The 18320-nt window shown below is 42.3% G+C and overlaps 1 long non-coding RNA gene across 1 annotated transcript in view; it reads left to right on the top strand.

The window, feature by feature from the left end:
• Positions 1–17238, top strand: part of LOC103269472 — a 50353-nt gene extending 33115 nt beyond the window's left edge. Inside the window, exon 3 of the long non-coding RNA XR_504894.2 lies at positions 16720–17238. This is a non-coding gene — a long non-coding RNA (uncharacterized LOC103269472). The remainder of the gene's footprint in view (positions 1–16719) is intronic.
• Positions 17239–18320: the final 1082 nt, after the last annotated feature.

The following is an 18320-nucleotide window of genomic DNA, read 5'->3' on the forward strand; positions in this document are numbered from 1 at the left end:
GAAGCTGAGGTGAGTGGATTGCCTGAGCCCGCGGGTTCGAGACCCACCTGGGCAACTTGGTGAGACTTCATATTTACAATAAATCAAAAAATTAGCCAGGCATGGTAGCGTGCACCTGTAGTTCCAGCTACTTGGAAGGCTGAGGTGGAAGGATCGCCAGAGCCCAGCAGGTGGAGGCTGCGGTGGCCGGGAGCGGCCACTGCACTCCAGTCTGGGCGACAGAGTGAGACTCCAACTCAAAAAAAAAAGCAAAACGCATTTTCTTAATCACAGTTTGCTTGGCATTGCACAGCTCAACTTGCAGTGAGAGAGGAGGATACAAAACAAATAAGTAAAAGTTTTGAACAGTAAAAACAAATATAAAAATGTACCCAAGTAAGTGATGTTAATTAAGTGATAGAGTTGTGTTTTACATAAGTCATGAACATCAAGCACTTATTTTGTGTTTTTATTTCTGTTTAGGAGAATTTGCATACTTAACTCGAAGAAGTTGTGGATTGTTTCTATTAAGGACCGAGGGAAATCACAAGATTGTTTGCTCAGCTCTGTGTTCAGTGCTGTATGGGGCAAACAAAAAGGCTCAGAACACTATGGCTTTTGAGTGTGTGTGTGTGTTTTGTAGTATCATAGGGGAGAACACACAATCACACTAAGTTTGCAGCTGTTAAACATAGCATCTCAGACAACTCCCTCAGTTGTGTGTGGATGTACATGCTTGCTGCTGTCGTTGTGTGATATGTTATAATGTTTCCCTTTCTTGTAGTTACACATCTTATAACTAATAACCTATGTTTTTTTAATACATGAAACCAATGCTCAGGCACTGATGATATGCCTTATTAGGATTTACTGTATGGTAAATAATTTTTAATTTTTAAAATACACTTTTGAGCCGGGCTTGGTGGCTCAGCCTGTAATCTCGCGCCTTTGGGAGGCTGAGGTGAGTGGATTGCCTGAGCCTGCGGGTTCGAGACCTGCCTGGGCAGCAAGACCTCATCTCTACAATAAATCAAAAAATCAGCCGGGCATGGTAGCGCATGCCTGTAATTCCGGCTACTTGGAAGGCTGAGCAGAAGGATCGCCGGAGCCCAGCAGGTCGAGGCTGCGGTGGCCGGTAGTGGCCACTGCACTCCAGTCTGGGCGACAGATTGAAACTCCAACTCAAAAAATAAATAAATAAATAAAAATAATTTAAGCCGGGCGCAGTGCTGTGTGTGTGCATATCACACAATCACAGCAACAAGCATGTACATCAACACACAACTGAGGGAATAGTCTGAGATGTTATGTTTAACAGCTGCAAACTTGGTGTGATTTTGTGTTTTCCCCATATACTGCAAAACACACACACACACACACACACACTCTCTCAAAAGCCTTAATCCCAGCACATTAGGAGGCCAAGGTGAGAGGATTGCCTGATCTCAGGGGTTTGAGACCAGCCTGGACAACTGGGTGAGACCTTATCTCTACAATAAATCAAAAACTTAGCCGGGTGTGGTGGTATATGCCTGTGGTTCCAACTGCTTTGAAGACTGAGAAGGAAGGATCCCCTGAGCCCAGCAGGTCGAGGCTGCAGTGGTGATGAGTGGCACTGCACTCCAGCCTGGGTGACAGAGTGAGAGTGAGACCCTGACTCAAAAAAAAAAGACAAAGAATTTTGAACAGATTCCCCAGGGAAGCTTAAAAATACAGCCATGCAAATATTTGTTATCCTCTGCTATTTACTTAGCTCCAGAAATATGCAACAACAAGTAGGGCGAGGCTTTTGATTTCATTGATCTTCCAGGTTATTGGTGAAGGTGGACAGGCTGCAGAATTCAGTGTCACAGTGCACTGATTGAGGAAAGTGCTAGACAGCATGAAGCAGTGTAGGAACAAAAGTGTACGTAATTCCAGGGGTGAAGCAGTGGGGAGGGGGCATTTTAGAGAAAGGCCCTTGGAGGGGGTGGGTCTGAGCTGTCTGAGGAAAGCAGGATTTAGTTGGGTGAAGAAGGTGCCAGACAGTATTTCTGACAGGGAAACAGAGTCTGCAGAGCAAGGGGTGCCAGAGAGAACACCGGAAGCCCTTGTCATCATCATTGTTGAATGCAGTGACGTCTCACTCCCAGAAAAATAAGCAAAATCAAGATGCCAAGTTTGGAACATTAATACCTCATTTCACATCTGAATTATTGAGAAATCCTTAAAACACGAAATGTGCACTTCTCTGCTGATTCGGAAAGCTGGGTGTCTGAATATTACCCCTTTGGCTGAAAATAGATACTTCATCATGAACCAACATTTCCCTTAATTTTCCCTAAGGGTGGAAGGAAAATGTAGAATTTGCTTGCATCAATATGTTCACGTGATTGATTTTATGTGTGTTTTTGAAATGAGCGATACACGGTAAGAAAACATTTAGCTTTTGTCTGGTGCCATGTTTTTGCGCCTTCTGGCAGACCCTCACGCCTTCATGTTTCAGGCAGAGCTGTCCAAGAACATCAGTACAGGACATTGACACACACACAAACATGCAAATCACGAACTTACATGCATTTTCCTTGGGAACAGAAACAAAGGGTATGGTTGAGTTTTCAGCAGAGAGACACAGTGGACACTATGTAATGTTTACATACCTTTAACTAACATTCACATATTTTCATCTGTTATGCTGAGAACAAAGTAGAAATCATTCCATTGGGCCCTGACAGCTGTTTCCCAAGGTGTGATCTTCAACTGTCAACACCAGCATCACCTAGAACATCTCAGAAAAGTACAAATGTACTTTTTTGTACATTTTTGAGCATCTGTACAAATGTTCGGGATTTATTGAGTCAGGATCTCTGGGTGTGAGCCTAGGTGGTATATTTTTAGCAAGTCTCAGGAGGTTTCTGGTACACTTGAGACTTTGTGAATCGCTGGTATAGACCTTGGGACTGCTTTGGCCCAGGGTTAAGTATTCAGGGCCCGAAGTAAGTGAAAACCAGTAGCATACGTTTGCTTGACTTGATTCATTAAGCTTAAAACATTATCTACAAGCCGGGCTCGGTGGCTCAGCCTGTAATCCCACTCCTTGGGAGGCTGAGGTGAGTGGATTGCCTGAGCCTGCGGGTTTGAGACCCGCCTGGGCAACTTGGTGACACCTCATCTCTACAATAAATCAAAAAATTAGCCGGGTTTGGTAGCGCGTGCCTGTAGTTCCAGCTACTTGAGGTGGAAGCATCGCCGGAGCCCAGCAGGTTGAGGCTGCGGTGGCTGGGAGCGGCCACTGCACTCTGGTCTGGGTGACAGAGTGAGACTCCAACTAAAAAAAAAAAAAATAATCTACAGTTTTGATTTGTAGTCTCACAGCCTCATTCTTATAACTTCAAAACCCCTTCTCACCCCTATGAAACACACAGCGAACATCACGACTTTTTTTGCACATATAATACTTCCCGAAGTCCAAAGCTGCATTTGATCAGGCGTGGAGTGCCTAGCTTTTATTTCTTCCTGACACATTTCCATTTGTCTTACAGAAAATTTTTTATTCTTTACTGATTTATACATCTCGAGGTTACATTTGCCTTCAGATTTTTCTTTTGGTAGTTTGGTATTTATGACGGGCACTGAAACCTATTTAAATTATTTCTGAGATACATTTTCATTCAAATGCCATAAACATTTTCTTGTTTCCTCTAAATGTCTAGTGTTGCTTTTTCTCTATTTTTGGTTTTACAAATGTGTCCCCTGTTATTGTTCCTCTATACAGTTTTTGCTCTTGAGTTCTTTGTCTCTTTAGATAGTGCCTTAAGCCCTCTTGCTATTTCGTCAAAGTACCCCAAGTTCCTCCTGGATTCATAACTGGAGTAACTAAGTGGCAGGAATGGTTTCAGTGTTTTTCTGACCCTCTGTTTCATCATGCCAGGTGAAGAATGAGCAGGTTGTGTGTATACAAGGAAGGGATCCCCAAAAATCTGGAATTTATTTATTAAAAAGTTGTGTATTTATTCTTCCATGTGTAAACATCAGTCACATTCAGTGTGCTCTATCTGATGCAATACACCGGTCGAGATGCTTTTTCCACTGCTCAGAACAGTTTTTTAATTCATCACCGTTGATGTCTTTCAATGCTTCTGTTGGTTTTTTGTTTGTTTGTTTGTTTGACCTCTTCCACACTGGAAAAATATTCCCCTTTGAGGACTTTTTTCATGCCAAGACCCCCCCCCAAAAAAAAGTCACTCAGGGGGGCAAGATCAGATGAATAGGGAGGGTGGGATAGGGAGATCATGCCATTTTTGGGCAAAAACTACTGAACACTCAGCTTAGTGTGGGCAGATGCACTTGTAAATCATTCGTCATGAAATGTGCAAACTCCTTGGAAGAATCTTTACAGAGTGAGTGGATTGCCTGAGCCCGCAGGTTCGAGACCCGCCTGGGCAGCGAGACCTCACCTCTACGATAAATAAAAAAATCAGCCGGGCGTGGTAGCACGTGCCTGTAATTCTGGCTACTCGGAAGGCTGAGGCGGAAGGATCGCCGGAGCCCAGCAGGTCGAGGCTGCGGGGGCCGGGAGCGGCCACTGCACTCCAGTCTGGGCGACAGAGTGAGACTCCAACTCAAAAAAAAAAAAGAAAATTCACAAAAGCCGAACGCAGCCTCTCACAACAATGCTAGCTAGTACACAGATGCTGATGGGTTCCTAGAACACTCACCTAACAAGGCAGCCTGTGCTACAACCTCCCCCTTCCCCCGCCCCCAAAAAGATAATTCCAGTTTTGTTTGGGTCCTCTCTCTTATGATCGTGTAAGGACATCTGTCATTGATGCTAAGAAATCAAACCGATATGGGCCCTCCCAACACAGTATGACCATGTAGAATGCCAGAGCCAAGTCTCATCCTCAGTGTCTCTTCTTGCTCGTGTCCCTGGATTTGTCAGAGTTCAACCAGGAAGTCACATCACCACGAGCGTTATGACCTACAGAAGCCACAGCAGGAAGACCTCACACACAGGTGGGGGCAGTTTGAGAGAAGTCCACATGAAGAGGTGAAGGATCAGAGGAAACCACTCACTGGTCCTTCTAACACACCCATGCGAGGGGTCAGTTGCTTACAGGAGGGGAAGCTAGAGTATGGAAACACGGGCGCTGTGCTGTGAACAAGAGTGTCCGTGGACTGCCACGGACAGCTGCTGCCCCTGTGCCTGGTGGTAGGCCTGGGAGAGCTGTCAGGAAGCCGCCTGGGGAGGGGCCGGACACGCTGGAACCCTCCCCGCATGTCTGCATCCATCCATCATCGCTCACAGCATCGAGACAAAAACCTTCTGAGCATCACGGCTGCTGCTGCATCTCCTCCTTCCAAAACCTCACGGGAAGCTCTCCTTCCACTGGTGAAGGGAAATTCTGAGAAAATTCTTCCAGCCTAGCCATGTTGATAAGTTATCAATATAAAGCCTTTACTGTCTTTATCAGTTTAATATATGTATTTCTATTTGGGGGGCATCACGTTTGATCCACTTTTACAATAGCCAAGATTTTTGTTTTATCCTACTTTAAAATAGGTAGATATGTATATCCCCTTCCTCCTCCCCGATTTTCTCCATGGTTCATAGTTGATAGTTGTATTTTTTCCTTTTTTATACATATGCTCTTCAGAAGCTGTGTGGAATCTTTGAAGACACTAGGAGTCATCTCTTCGTGACTTGGAAAAAGTCATTCACCCCTCTAGATCTGACTCACCACTTTTTTTTTTTTTTTTTTGTAGGAGTCTCCCTCTGTCACCCAGACTGGAGTACAAGCTATAGCAGCCTTGACCTTCTGGGCTCCAGCCTTCCAAGTAGCTGTAACCACAGGCGTGTGCCACCATGCCTGGCTAACTTAAAAAAAAATTTTTTTAATTGTAGAGATGAATCTCACTAAGTTGCCCAGTCAAGTCTTAAAACCTCAGGCATAGGCAATCCTCTTGCTGCCACCTCCCAAAGCGCTGGGATCACAGGCTTGAGCCACCATGCCAGGCCTGATACACCACATTTTATATAGCACGTAGAGTCTCTTGATAGCAGCGTACTCTGGGCCCAAGCCAAGGAATCATTTGTTTGGTAGTCGTTGCTGCAAGACAAATCACTCTAAAACTTAGTGACTTAAAAATCAACAATTTTGCATCTCTCCTGATTCTGTAGGTTGGTTGCTAGGCCTTGGTATTCCAGGGTACTTCCTCTGCTGGCTTCACTCAGGTTTGCTCGTGAGGCTGAGTGAGCTGGAGGAACGGTTGACCTCCAAGTCCCATGGTGGTCTCGTTTGCTGTCTGGCTATTGGCACTTACCGTGGTTGGGGCGCCTTGCTTTGTTTCCACGTGCCCTCTCGTATTCTAGGAGGCTAGACTGGCTTCCTTACATGGTGGTCTCAGGGCAGCAGCCCGATACAACAAATCGGAAGCCTCAAGACCTCTTAAGGCCCAGTGTCATGCGTCACGCCGTGTTACTTCTGCACGTTCTTTTTTGTCAACATTCTTCCCAAGTCAAGGTCAAATTCGAGGCAGAAAAAACGCACCTCACCTTTTAAGAGCGGAGATGCCGAATGCTATGGTGATGCCTTTCAACATCATACAGCATCTAAAAGGTGAAATTCAGTTTCCGTCAGGTTTCTTTAGGAAGAAACGCCTCACCCTCTACTCCACAAAATACGTACACACTGCACAGTTATTCCTTAAATCAAGGGTTCTCAAATGAGTGTGACTGTGTCCCCATCTCCCTCCAGGGACAGTTGACAATGGCTGGAGGCATGTTCATTGTAACTAGCATTGGGAGATTGCTCCCTGCGTCTCCTAGGTGGCGACCAGGAACAGTGTTAAACATCTTGCAAGTCACAGGACAGCTCCCCTAGCAAACCATTATCTGGTCCCAAGCTGAGACTGAACAGCCCTGACTTAGAGGGAAGATATGTGTAGCAAGTTGCCCGAGTAGAACTTTGGTCAGGAAGAATCCCTAAAGGTATTCTTTTTACATAGACTGAAACGATTTAAAATTTTGAAGGGATCATAAATTTCCTTTTGGATGGAAAGCGACTTTAGGTATGGAAGCTGCCTTTCTATAATTCATTATTTATGAGCAAACCATTTTAGACAGAGTATGAACCACTCAAACCCTTCTTTAAGAATCAAACTGAAAACAATACTTAGACTTTTGCCTATTAGTTTTAATTTCCACCTCTCATTCTGGCTTCTAACCTGAACTAAGGGATGTATCTATGTGCATACACACACACACACACACACACACACACACACACACACACACACACACACTTTAGCTTTTTTTGTCAGAAATATTTAAAGGAGTTTTACCCATTATTTTAAAGGCTGAGAAGTATGTATTAATCGGTCAAAGCCATTGTCTCATGAAATAGAAATAACAATTTCCATAGAATCCTGTGATTTTTCCAGCCATATCTTTACATATTAACTGATAGAATTTATAGATTCTCTACCACACTGTCCTTAGGAAAGGCTGACAGTTTCAAGTTTCTCCTCCAGAACAAAATAGAGTTCAATTTAAAACAAAATGGGACAAACTGGTGATAACACAAAACAAGTTAGGACTGTGTGCGACAATAGGTGAGATTTTCCAAGGGAAGAAAAATAATGCTGGAAGAAGATACCAAGGACAGGTTTCTTCCCCAGTGTTTTAAAAATAAGAATAAAGAAGAAATAGAGATGGGTAGAAGCCAGGTATGCCCCGTGGGCATTTTGCATATTCCAATACCTGTTCCTGGGTTCCTCTCGGCTTGGATGGTCACCAAGTTTGCTTATTCACCTTTCTCACCCAAACACGGCCCATCTGCTCCCTCCTGAAGGTGTGTGATCACAGGTATCTTACCTTCTCCAGCAGAATATCTCGGCTTCCCCTCTCCCGACACAGACTGTGTTTACTAATAATGGTGGAGTGGGTACATCATTTGAATTCCTAAGTAGATGTTGACTACATCAGCTAGGGCTTGAAGATTCTTGGCTAATGTTGAGAGAAAGAGAGAGTGAGAGAGAGAGGCAAAGGCTGAGATGGGGAGAGAGAGAGAGAGAGAGAGAGAGAGAGAGAGGGAGAGGACATTCTCAAAAATTCAAAAATACATTGAGATCAACAAAATAGTTCGAATCTGTGGAGGAGATCAAATCTGTAATTAAGATCACTTCGGTTGCCTCAACAACAGATTAATTCCTCTTTTCACTAAAGGGTTGATGCCATGAAAGCAATATTTTACCAGAGAGAAACTGCTGAAATCTGTTTGCTTAACAAAGCCATTATTGATAACCAGCAACTGCTTACTGCTTCCCAAATCATCAACTTGTTAGCCAAAGCAGTCTCATGTCTCAACAGCGATGTGGATTTCTACCTCAGGGAAGATGGACGAATAATTTGTTTGCATAGAAACAATCTAAACCCTTAAACAAGGAGAGAGGAGATGTCATAGCCACAAAAACTGAAGAGTTTCTGAAGCCCTGAACACATGGTCAGAGTTTTCTGCGGCAGGAGTCTTGATCTTTGACCTTCAATCGGTATCTCACTTCAGAATAATAGCTATGGATAACGGAAGCAGATGTCTTTAACTTGTGGTGTCACGGAAACAAGATCTTTTCCTTAGAGGACTTGACTCCTAGGTATCTTCTGAGGAACAGATAAATGAACTCATTCTGAAGTGCTCTCCGAATGCAAACATTTTCTGTGCCACCGCAGCTGAAAAGTGCAGGCATCCACGGTAGGCCTTCAGCAGGCCTGAAGAAGCTGTTTTGTTTGCTATTTTTTTTTTTGTCAAGATTCTTCCTTCTCACACTCAGAAATAAATAGCAACAGCTTCTGGTGACATTGGTCAGTATCTTGAGTTCTTGAAGTTGTAAAACACTGGCTTTGAAGTATGACTGCACCCGATTTCCAAGATATCTAAGTGAGACACTCACTTAAATGGCTTACAAGGATAGCTGTCCCATTCATACCACTTTAGGGAATTGCTTCCTTTCGATGGTAGCAATCAGATTAGTACAAGATTAAGACCCTTCCAGCAGCCACGAGTAGTACCACCTGACATTGATAGAGAGTGTCATACCCATTCAATGTATACTTAAATGTATTACAGAGACAGGCAGTGTAGTATAAAGGTCAAAAATTTAGACTTTGGAGTCGGGGCAATACACATGTTCAGGCTGTGAAGTCTCTGTTTCTTTAGCCATAAAATACAGACAATAGTGTCTACATTGTAGCATCGTTATAAAGAACGGATGTGTGTCAATAGCTTAGTCTTGGGGCTGTACAAGTTAGCACAGCATAACTGGTGGCTGTGGTTGTTACTACCATAATCATGCAGGCGTCCTTTTCACCTGTTTCATATATTTAGATCTTAAGACAGCCATGATAGATTCATTGCTTTCATACAGAATTTTTAAAAATCTACATCAGAACTGAGATCTCTGAAAAATTTGCTTCACTTTCCTGCAGGCAAGCACAAAAGCCAAGATGGGAAGTTGAATCTTCCGTGACCAAATAAACTACATCCTCACCAAAAGCTCCTACAAGATCACGGATGCAGCTAGTATCTTCTGAATAGCGTCTTCGAAGACTGTAAGCATGGCTGAATGCATTTTCTAGGTTATCCATTTTAAACCAGCACCTAAAATTTGGATAGTGCTGACGGAGCACCAAGTAGTGCTGAAACAGATTGAACCAGCTTCCTCTTTTTGCACCCCATGCCATCAGGAACACCTTCTTTACGATCTTTTTTCTGAGGTGCTAATTCACTGAGCAAACAACACACATTACCCCAGGCACCAAATCCTTCAGGACGCTCCCAAGTTGCCCATATTCCTTGGGATGGTTTGGGGACCACAGAAAGCCCAGCAACTGTTTCAGAGCCTGCTGCCTGGGGTGCGAAAGAATTATGCAGGAATAAAACCCTGGGGGGAGGTGTAGGATGCTAACTAAGCATCTTAAAGAATGGGTGAGAAAGGACTTACAAGCTTTAAACCACCCAGCATAATTCAAATTAGAAAGGGATAGGTAGTCACAAAAGGGATCTGAATTGTGATGTTCAAAAAACCCCACAAAAATAGCACGCTGCAGCCTGACCTGCTAGAGCAAACCCACTCACTGACTCAAATAAAATGCCCTTCTGATACACTGCCTTTATAGTCTCAGATGCTCCAATTAGAGCTTAGATGTATATAAATTAGGGGGAGTCCTTCAAGACATAGAAAGACCCTCTTTGAGCACTTAAAAAATATGATACAGCATATCTAAAAAATGATACAAGTGTATCTTTTTTAGGAATGCGTCAACTTTGTTAACAAATCTAAGCCACGATTGTCCCAAGAGAGGACAGTCAAGGAGATCAGGGAGCCCTGAGCAAGTGTCCTCTGAGGACATTGACTAGAAACTACAAAGGACAAAGGATGTGATGATACCTGGGATCACGTTGCCTTTATCTCGATGTCATTCTGGAACTTTTAACCATCGAGTTCTGTTTTCTCTCAATCCTGGCCACAAGCACTTTTTTTCCCTCTCTTTTTAGCTAATTCATTGAGAAAACTTGAAAAAGAAGTAGGACGTCAAGGGCTGTGGAAGGTAGTAAGCTTGCCCTACCCACATGTCAAAGAACACTCTGTCTTTTGCTATGTCCATCTTCTTTCCTTATGTCTGGTTCTACTTCTGGCTTGGCATTAAAGTGTGCGTGTGCGTGTGTTCATGCATGTGTGCACACTCGTGTTATGGTTGTTTTCAACTGGAGAATGCTTCCAAAGTGGCATCTTGGATGTGGCCATATTTTTCAGAAGTTCTGCTTATTATCTGTGTGTGTTTTGTTTAGAGATAAATATGTTTATCCTCCATTTTAACACCAAAAAGATGGCTATAAAAACAGCTGGATCCAAATGTTAAAAGTAAAATGGGAAGTTGTCTTTGAGCAGGGTGTACAGGGAAAGCGATATTTTGTGCAGTTTGCTATTGTTTTATGAATCTTTAATCTATTAACACCCTGATGTTAAACTCGGCTCAGTTGTGTGTCTGCACATTGACTCCGAAATCTAAAATGTCATTGCAAACCTTCCCATGCATGTCCAGTTCTTTATGTTGGTGTCAACTTTTTTGTATCTCCCAACTTTATCACGGCATGATGGAATGAATTATTCTGTCCAGTTCTTAGCAATAGCTAGGAAATTTGTTCAGTTTGGTCCTTATAAAAAGCAGAGAGAGTCAGTCCTCAGTTTCAGCTTCCTCAACAGTTTCCAGTGTTGAAGCAGTTAGTTCAGTGACTTCTCCTGCTAACTGCCAAGCCATCTTCTATCTTCAATTTAAAATTTTCAGGCGTTTTTTCCTAGAAAATGAGGAACACTCGTCCCAAAATTACTGAATGTTGTCCGTCACCCTTTCCCTATGGGGAATGTTGACGGGAGTAAGAAAATGTGAATGGGTTTCACCAACCTGGGTCAAATTGCTTTGTGGGTCACTTGAGGATCTGGTGTGAGAGAGAGAATGTGGAAGTCTTGGGAGCATGTTGGGAGGAACCAGCTGAAACAAGAGTGTCAGACTCAACTTAGTGCAATGCCAGGAGCTGAGGTGTGGAACCAGGGAGCTAGAAGAACATGACAGTTTGGGCCAAGTACCAGGTGGTCAGACTGCAATCCAGTGAGCACGTCATTACGGGCATTCTGAGGGTGGTTTGGATTCATTTCCGGGACTTTTGGTTCAGATTCTAACACAAGATGCACATTGGTCAAACCTACCTACTATATCTTAGAATAACAAATTTTATCTTTGACATAAAGATAACGCCTTTCATTTGTCCTAAAACTATGTCTTTTGAGTTTCAGAATATGCTGAAGCAGGAGAGGAGATTAAGTTTAGAATATTCCATATTTCTTATTTGAGTGCTTAAATTATGAATGAACAAGTATGTGAATTAGATCTATTTATAAGCCAACTGGCTCCATCTCCTTTGCTTTATAAAGTAGCTTTTCGTGTTGGTTTTATGACAGAAAATCCTGCCTTCAAGGTTTTCTTGACAAAAATGATAACTTTCACTTATGGTTTGCTTTTTCTGACTCCGGTACACACCCACATAAACAAACATACACACACACATTTTACAGTTAAATATAAGCTATCCTTCTGGAATGTCAATTTTTTTAAGGTCCTCTAAATTTTTTAATTCTTCTTTCTTTGTTTAAGCTTAACTTTTTCCTCTTATTCCCAGAACCTATATGAACCTCACCGGGACTGCACCTTTGTCTTGTTTGCTGCTCTAGCCATGAAATGCAATTTATCCAGTAAGCTTGTTTCTTTCCTCCTGAGAATCTCTCTCTTTTTTTTTTTTTTTTTGAGTTGGAGTACAGTGGTACGCTCACGGCCACCCCAGCGTTGACCTGCTGAGCTCCGGCGATCCTTCTACCTCAGCCTTCAAAGTAGCCGGGCCTACAGGCACGTGCTACCATGCCCAGCTAATTTTTGATTTATTGTAGAGACGAGGTCTCTCCAAGTTGCCTGGGCTGGTCTTGAACCCTCAGGCTCAGGCATTCCACTCGCCTCAGCCTCCCAAATGCTGGGATTATAGGCTTGAGCCACTGCACCCGGCTGAGAATCTCTTCAAGCCATTAAAATTGTTTCTATTGGTCAGAATTTCCACATATTTCAAAGATCTGATGTCTTAATATCTGATTGGGAAATTTTAAAAAAATCAATCTTCCACGTGGAAATTAAATGATTTATACAACTTAGTTGAAATTTGAGACAAAATAAGATCATTGGAATTTATTCAGGGATTTTGCCTAAAAAAGAAACTGGGTCTTGAGGTCATCATCTGAAACAAAGTATGCATTTTTATTTTGAGATCATTAAGACGATTGGAGTAAGAATACAGTTCTAGAAAATTCCTTACAGAGTTACTATCAATATTGAGTAGTAGTTTCATGACCCATGGGGATAAGCGTTTTACCCAAGTCATCCACAGTGAACACACTTTATGTCAGGAAGGACAGGAGGCAGTTAACATTGTGATGTATTGGGAATTCCTAGATGATGTCACCAGAATCTGAAAACACCACTGTGATGGAGCAATGAGACCATCTGTATTTTCTGGGTCTAATTTCTGACAAACAATCTGAGCTTTCTGGCAAGCAGGATGCACATCAGAGTACACAAGGGGCATGTCTTGGTGACTTCCTCCTGAGTGCTCATACACGGCTTCCTGTTTTGGTCTGATAGCTTCCCTTGGGCTTTCGCTGATGCAAAACTACCCACGCAGAGATGGGTTGCCCATGCATAAGAGAATACTTGTCTTATTTTTGGAAAACTTTTGCTTCACATTAACTTTGTCATTTTATTCTACTAACCCTATTTCCTCTCTTATATATGTATATATGTATTTATATAGGTATATGGATTTATATACATGTATTTTTTTTTTTTTTTAGTCAGGTTCTCACTCTGTTGCCCAGGCTGGCTTGCAGTGGCACACTCACGGCTACCGCAGTCTCAATCTGCTGGACTCAGGCGATCTTTCTGCCTCAGCCTTCCAAGCAGCTGAAACTACAGGCATGTGCCACCATGCCTGCCTAATTTTTAAATTTATTGTAGAGCCAAAGTCTTGCCAAGTTGCCCAGGCTGGTCAACTCCTGGGCTCAGGCAATTCTCTCGCCTCAGCCTCCCAAAGTGCTAGGATAACAGGGTGAACCACTGTACCCAGCTTCCTCTTATATTTTACACTAACATTGTAAATGTCATTTCATCTATCTGTGAGAAATACCCCTTCTTAGGCTAATTTCTTTTGTTATCTGTTTTCTTTTTTTCCTCTCCAGGCACTACCCTATTATTACTGCTTCATTTGCTTATAATATTAATGGTCTGCTGAAATGTCTTAAGATACACAGTGGATATTGTTTCTTTCCTCCTGAGAGTCTCTCTTTTTTGGTTTTGTTTAACACATATAACCAAATATGTGTCATCCGCATGTTTATACACTTTAGGGTACAAAGATGCTTGAAATGCTCATTCTACTTCCAAATTGTATCTAGTTTGGGTTGAGAGTTATCCTTACACAGACTGTAGTATAAAATAAAAAATGATGGTTCCTCCAAAAAGCAAAGATGAAATGCTCTGAGGTATTCTCTCATGTGCTTTTTGGCTATTGTATATATTCCTTTTTGAAGTGGCTGTTTAAGTCTTTTGCCCATATTTTCCCCCTGGATGATGATGATTATTTTTTGAGGCATAGGAGTTGTTTATATATTCTATGTACAAGTTCTTTATATGTATACATTTATTTCAGCATGTGGCTTGTTTATTCATTTTCATAAGGTTTTAATTTTGATAAAATCCCTGATATCTTTCTGCTTTTCCTTTTACGGTTAGTGATTTCTGTGTCCTGTCCAAAGAGTTTTTGCCTATTGTAAAGTCACAAAGATAAATGCTAATGTTTTATTTGATGTTTAGGTCTATATGACAAATTATTAGGGGAATGTGAGTGGAAACCAGTGAACTGTTACTACACACTCACTAGGAAGGCTAAAACTAGAAAGCTTGACAATACTAAGTGTGGTTAGGGATGTGGGGCAAGTGGAATCGCCACACACTGCTAACGAGAGCATAAAATGACAAACCCACTTGGGGAACGAGTCTGTCACACAGTTAAGCGTGCACCTAACCTATGTCTCGGCATTTTTTCTTGTGGGTTGTATTCACAAGAAATAAAGATGTATGTTGACAAAAGGGCTTGTATACGATTGTTCCTAGCATCCTTAATTATCACCACCAACCATTCAATTGTTCATCAGTAAAAGAGTAGATAAACAAACACTGGTTTATCCATGCAATAGAATATTACTTAGCAATTAAAAGACACTGATGACTGATAGACACAAATAATATGAATTCTTCTTAAAATGCTGAGTTGAAGAAGTTTTCCCCAAAAGGCTATATGCCATATGATTTCCTCTTCATAAAGTTCTAGGGTTGGTAAAGCTCATCTATAATGAAGTAAGTCAAAGCAATGCTGTTATGGTCTGAATGTTTGGGTCTCCCCCAGGTTCATATGTTGAAATCTACTGGGGCCATAGCCTTGCTAGACTCTGGTGTGGCCATGTGCTCTTTGAGCTATGCTTGTTGCCATGTTTCCTGGCTTTGGCTTCCTCTCCCGCCTTGGGGAGGTGAATCTTCTCTTTTCTCTCTCTAATTTACTTTAAATAAACTGTATTTTCTAATCTAAAAAAAAAAAAAAAGGAAAGAAAGAAGGAAATCTAATGGCCAGGGTGAAGTATTAGGAGGTGGGGTTTGGGGGAGGTGATTAGATCATGGGGACAGAGACCGATAATTGGGATGAATGCCCTTATCCCCTATGAAAAGGCCTGGAAAACTTCTTAGCCTTCCACATGTGCAGTCACAGAGAGAGGCAGCCCTCTCTACAAATGAGAAAATAGGTCCTCATCAAACACTCAATCCGCTAATGCCTTCGTCTTCGGCTCCCCAGCCTTCAGAACTGTGAGAAATAAATTTCTGTCATTTATAAACTACCCAGTTTATAGTATTTTGTGATAGCAGTGCTACATTGATTGTAACAAGGGGGACTGACTGGAACTAGCAAGGAGGACAGCATTCTGAAGGGGCGGGAATGTTTTCTCTTTCGACACAAGTGTGAAGGGCACCATTGTTTATACTAGTCAGCCCTGGGGAATATGCATTTGAGATTTGGGCACTTTGTTGTGTGTAAATAATACCCCTCCGTAAAACACTGCAGAAAGTTATGGAGTGCAGAATTGGGCCACTGATTGGTTAGAGACATGGCACAGTGGTTTAAGTGTGGATTCTGTACTCTGAAGGCTCTAGATTCAAATAACAGCTCTAAAACCTATTAACAGTGAAAGGCCGGTGAGTGATGTAACCTTTCTGGACTTCAGTTTTGCCTTTGCAGAACTAGAATCCTATCTTCTTTTGAGAGATGTCATGGGAGTGAATGTAAAGGGTTGGTCATAAGGGCTGACATCAGCTGTTAAGAAATTAATGCCACTTGAGTAGTTCTCTTCTTCTTCCTTTTTTTCTACTTCTTGTTTATTACTGAGTAAAGTGTCAAAGATAATCATGTGGTTTTAAGTGCTGGTGTTTGGGAAGATGATAAATTGTTAACAGAAATACAGAACATATCAGTAAGATCATACCCGGGAGAGAATATCACACTTTCTCTTTTGAACCCGATGAATTTGAGGCACATAGTGATGGCTTGAGTTTAGCTGGCAACGATGGGCCTTGAATTTGGGAGAGAAATCAGAGAAGGAGCTTTAGATTTTGCGGTGTGGGGAGTGGATAAACCAGATCTTGGGGACTGGGGCGGGGCGGGGAGCTGTGACTTGTAGCATTTGCTTATTTTCCTGCTGTAAATACTGCCATCATGGCCAATTTCAAGTTACTTACCAAACTGGTTTGCAGAATTCCTGAATATTCACCTACCTGCCCTTCTTAGCTGCTGACTGCCACTCTCACAAACTCCTAGATCAGAGTCATCTGCCAAGAGGGGATGAGATGGACACAAATCTTTTCTTACCTTACACCAGGTCTTTTCTTGCCAGCAGGATGCTTTGAGTTTAATTCAGTTCTTTGCCATGAATCACCATTTCTGAGTGTATCTTCAGAGCTCACACCTTTACCTGCCGTGGATAAAAAATACCTTATCCTCTTAGGCTCACCTCTTTGGAAGAGGGCCTCGTTTTTATAATACTGCTGCTTGTTCTTTCCAGGGATACCCAGAGGCCTCCTGGCACCTCCACCTGCGAGGGACTCACGAACAGCCTCAGACCGTCACGCCTGAGAGAAGCAACTCTCCTCCTTTGATTTCTCAGTGCTTCTTTCAGTTCTAAGCTCCTGCCTCGCTTACAGAAAATTTTCACTCCTAATGATCAGCCATCAAAAAGGAGGAAATAATGTCTTCTGTAGCACCTTGGATGGAACTGGAAGTCATCCTCCTAAGTGAACTCACTCAGGAACAGAAAACCAAACACCGCACCTTCTTACTTATAACCTAACTGAGGATCCGCAAAGGCACCCAGGATGGTATAATGGACACTGGAGACTCAGAAGGGGGGAGCGGGGGAAAAGGTGGGGGGGACACACAAAAATCACCTCTAGCGTACAACGTGCACAGGTGAGGGTGGTGGGGACACTTAAAGCCCAGACTTCTTCTCTGCTGTACAAGACATCTGTTTAACCAAGAAGGATTTGTACCCCCTGAAACTATTGAAATAAAGAAAAAAGAGATATTTCATTCCTCCCTTGTTGGGAAAGACAGGGACCCTTTCAGACCGAGGTCATCATCTCCTACCTCCCCATTTCACTCTCCCCACCCCCTCACCTCCCCGCCCCCCCGCCTCCCCAACCCCCAACCCTGTCCAGTGCATACGTCTGCGTCTGCATGACCCGCAGGTGTTGGCGTGAGCTGCGGGAATACTGACAAATCACGGGGTGGGCTAAGCTTGTGGTTAATATCCTGGAGACGTCTGGAGTAGTAAGGGCATTTTGTCAAATGTACACGGCGGCTCTTCTTAACTTACAGGCCAGCAAAGACACCGTTGAGTGTACATGACTAGAAATTCTTTGTCTTAAAAATAATGGGAATGTAAGACTTTTTTTTTGCCCAAAGAGGCTTGCTTTTGACATTTTTTATAGCAAAATAAAATGAATACAACCAATATGCCCACATTTCCACAGTAAAATGTGACATACCCATTTAAAATAACATTATGGAGCCCTTAAAATCACTTGTGAAAAAATTTTTCATTCACATAAAACATCTTTATACTATACTGAAATATTATATTTACCATTTTAACTCTGTAAAAAATATGGGAAGAAGAATGATTGGCGATAAGTTTTGCAAACGATTAGCAGTGGTTTTCTTTTGATGGTGGGATGATGGGTGGTTTCCTTCTTCTTCACTGTGCACTTATGAGCTTGTCCAAATTTTCTACATGTCAAGGCAAAAACGTCTCCAACAAACTCCCAGTCACTCCAGAGATTACATTTATATTCCAATAGCCTTGACTTACCCAGTCCGGTTTCTTAAAAATTAAAAGCCCCCCACTTTAAGTTTATTGTCAAATTACTTCAAAATACAGATCAGACTTACGTCTTGTGCCGTAAAAACGGCCTCCTTCTGCCATGCTTTGCAGGGGTGGGAGCATACTTTGCACTTCTGTGCTTTAGTAGAGGAGAGTAGTTTTAAAACAAAAGCCTAAACTTTCCTCACTGCAAACTACTTTTCATTCATTTGATGGTAATTCAAAGCTTCAAATCCCCTTAAAAAAAAGAAAAAAATATATATATTATATATATGGGAGTACCA

The sequence above is a fragment of the Carlito syrichta genome, unplaced genomic scaffold (assembly GCF_000164805.1).
Source record: "Carlito syrichta isolate Samal-C Ts95f unplaced genomic scaffold, Tarsius_syrichta-2.0.1 Scaffold309276, whole genome shotgun sequence".
Lineage (NCBI taxonomy): Eukaryota > Metazoa > Chordata > Mammalia > Primates > Tarsiidae > Carlito > Carlito syrichta.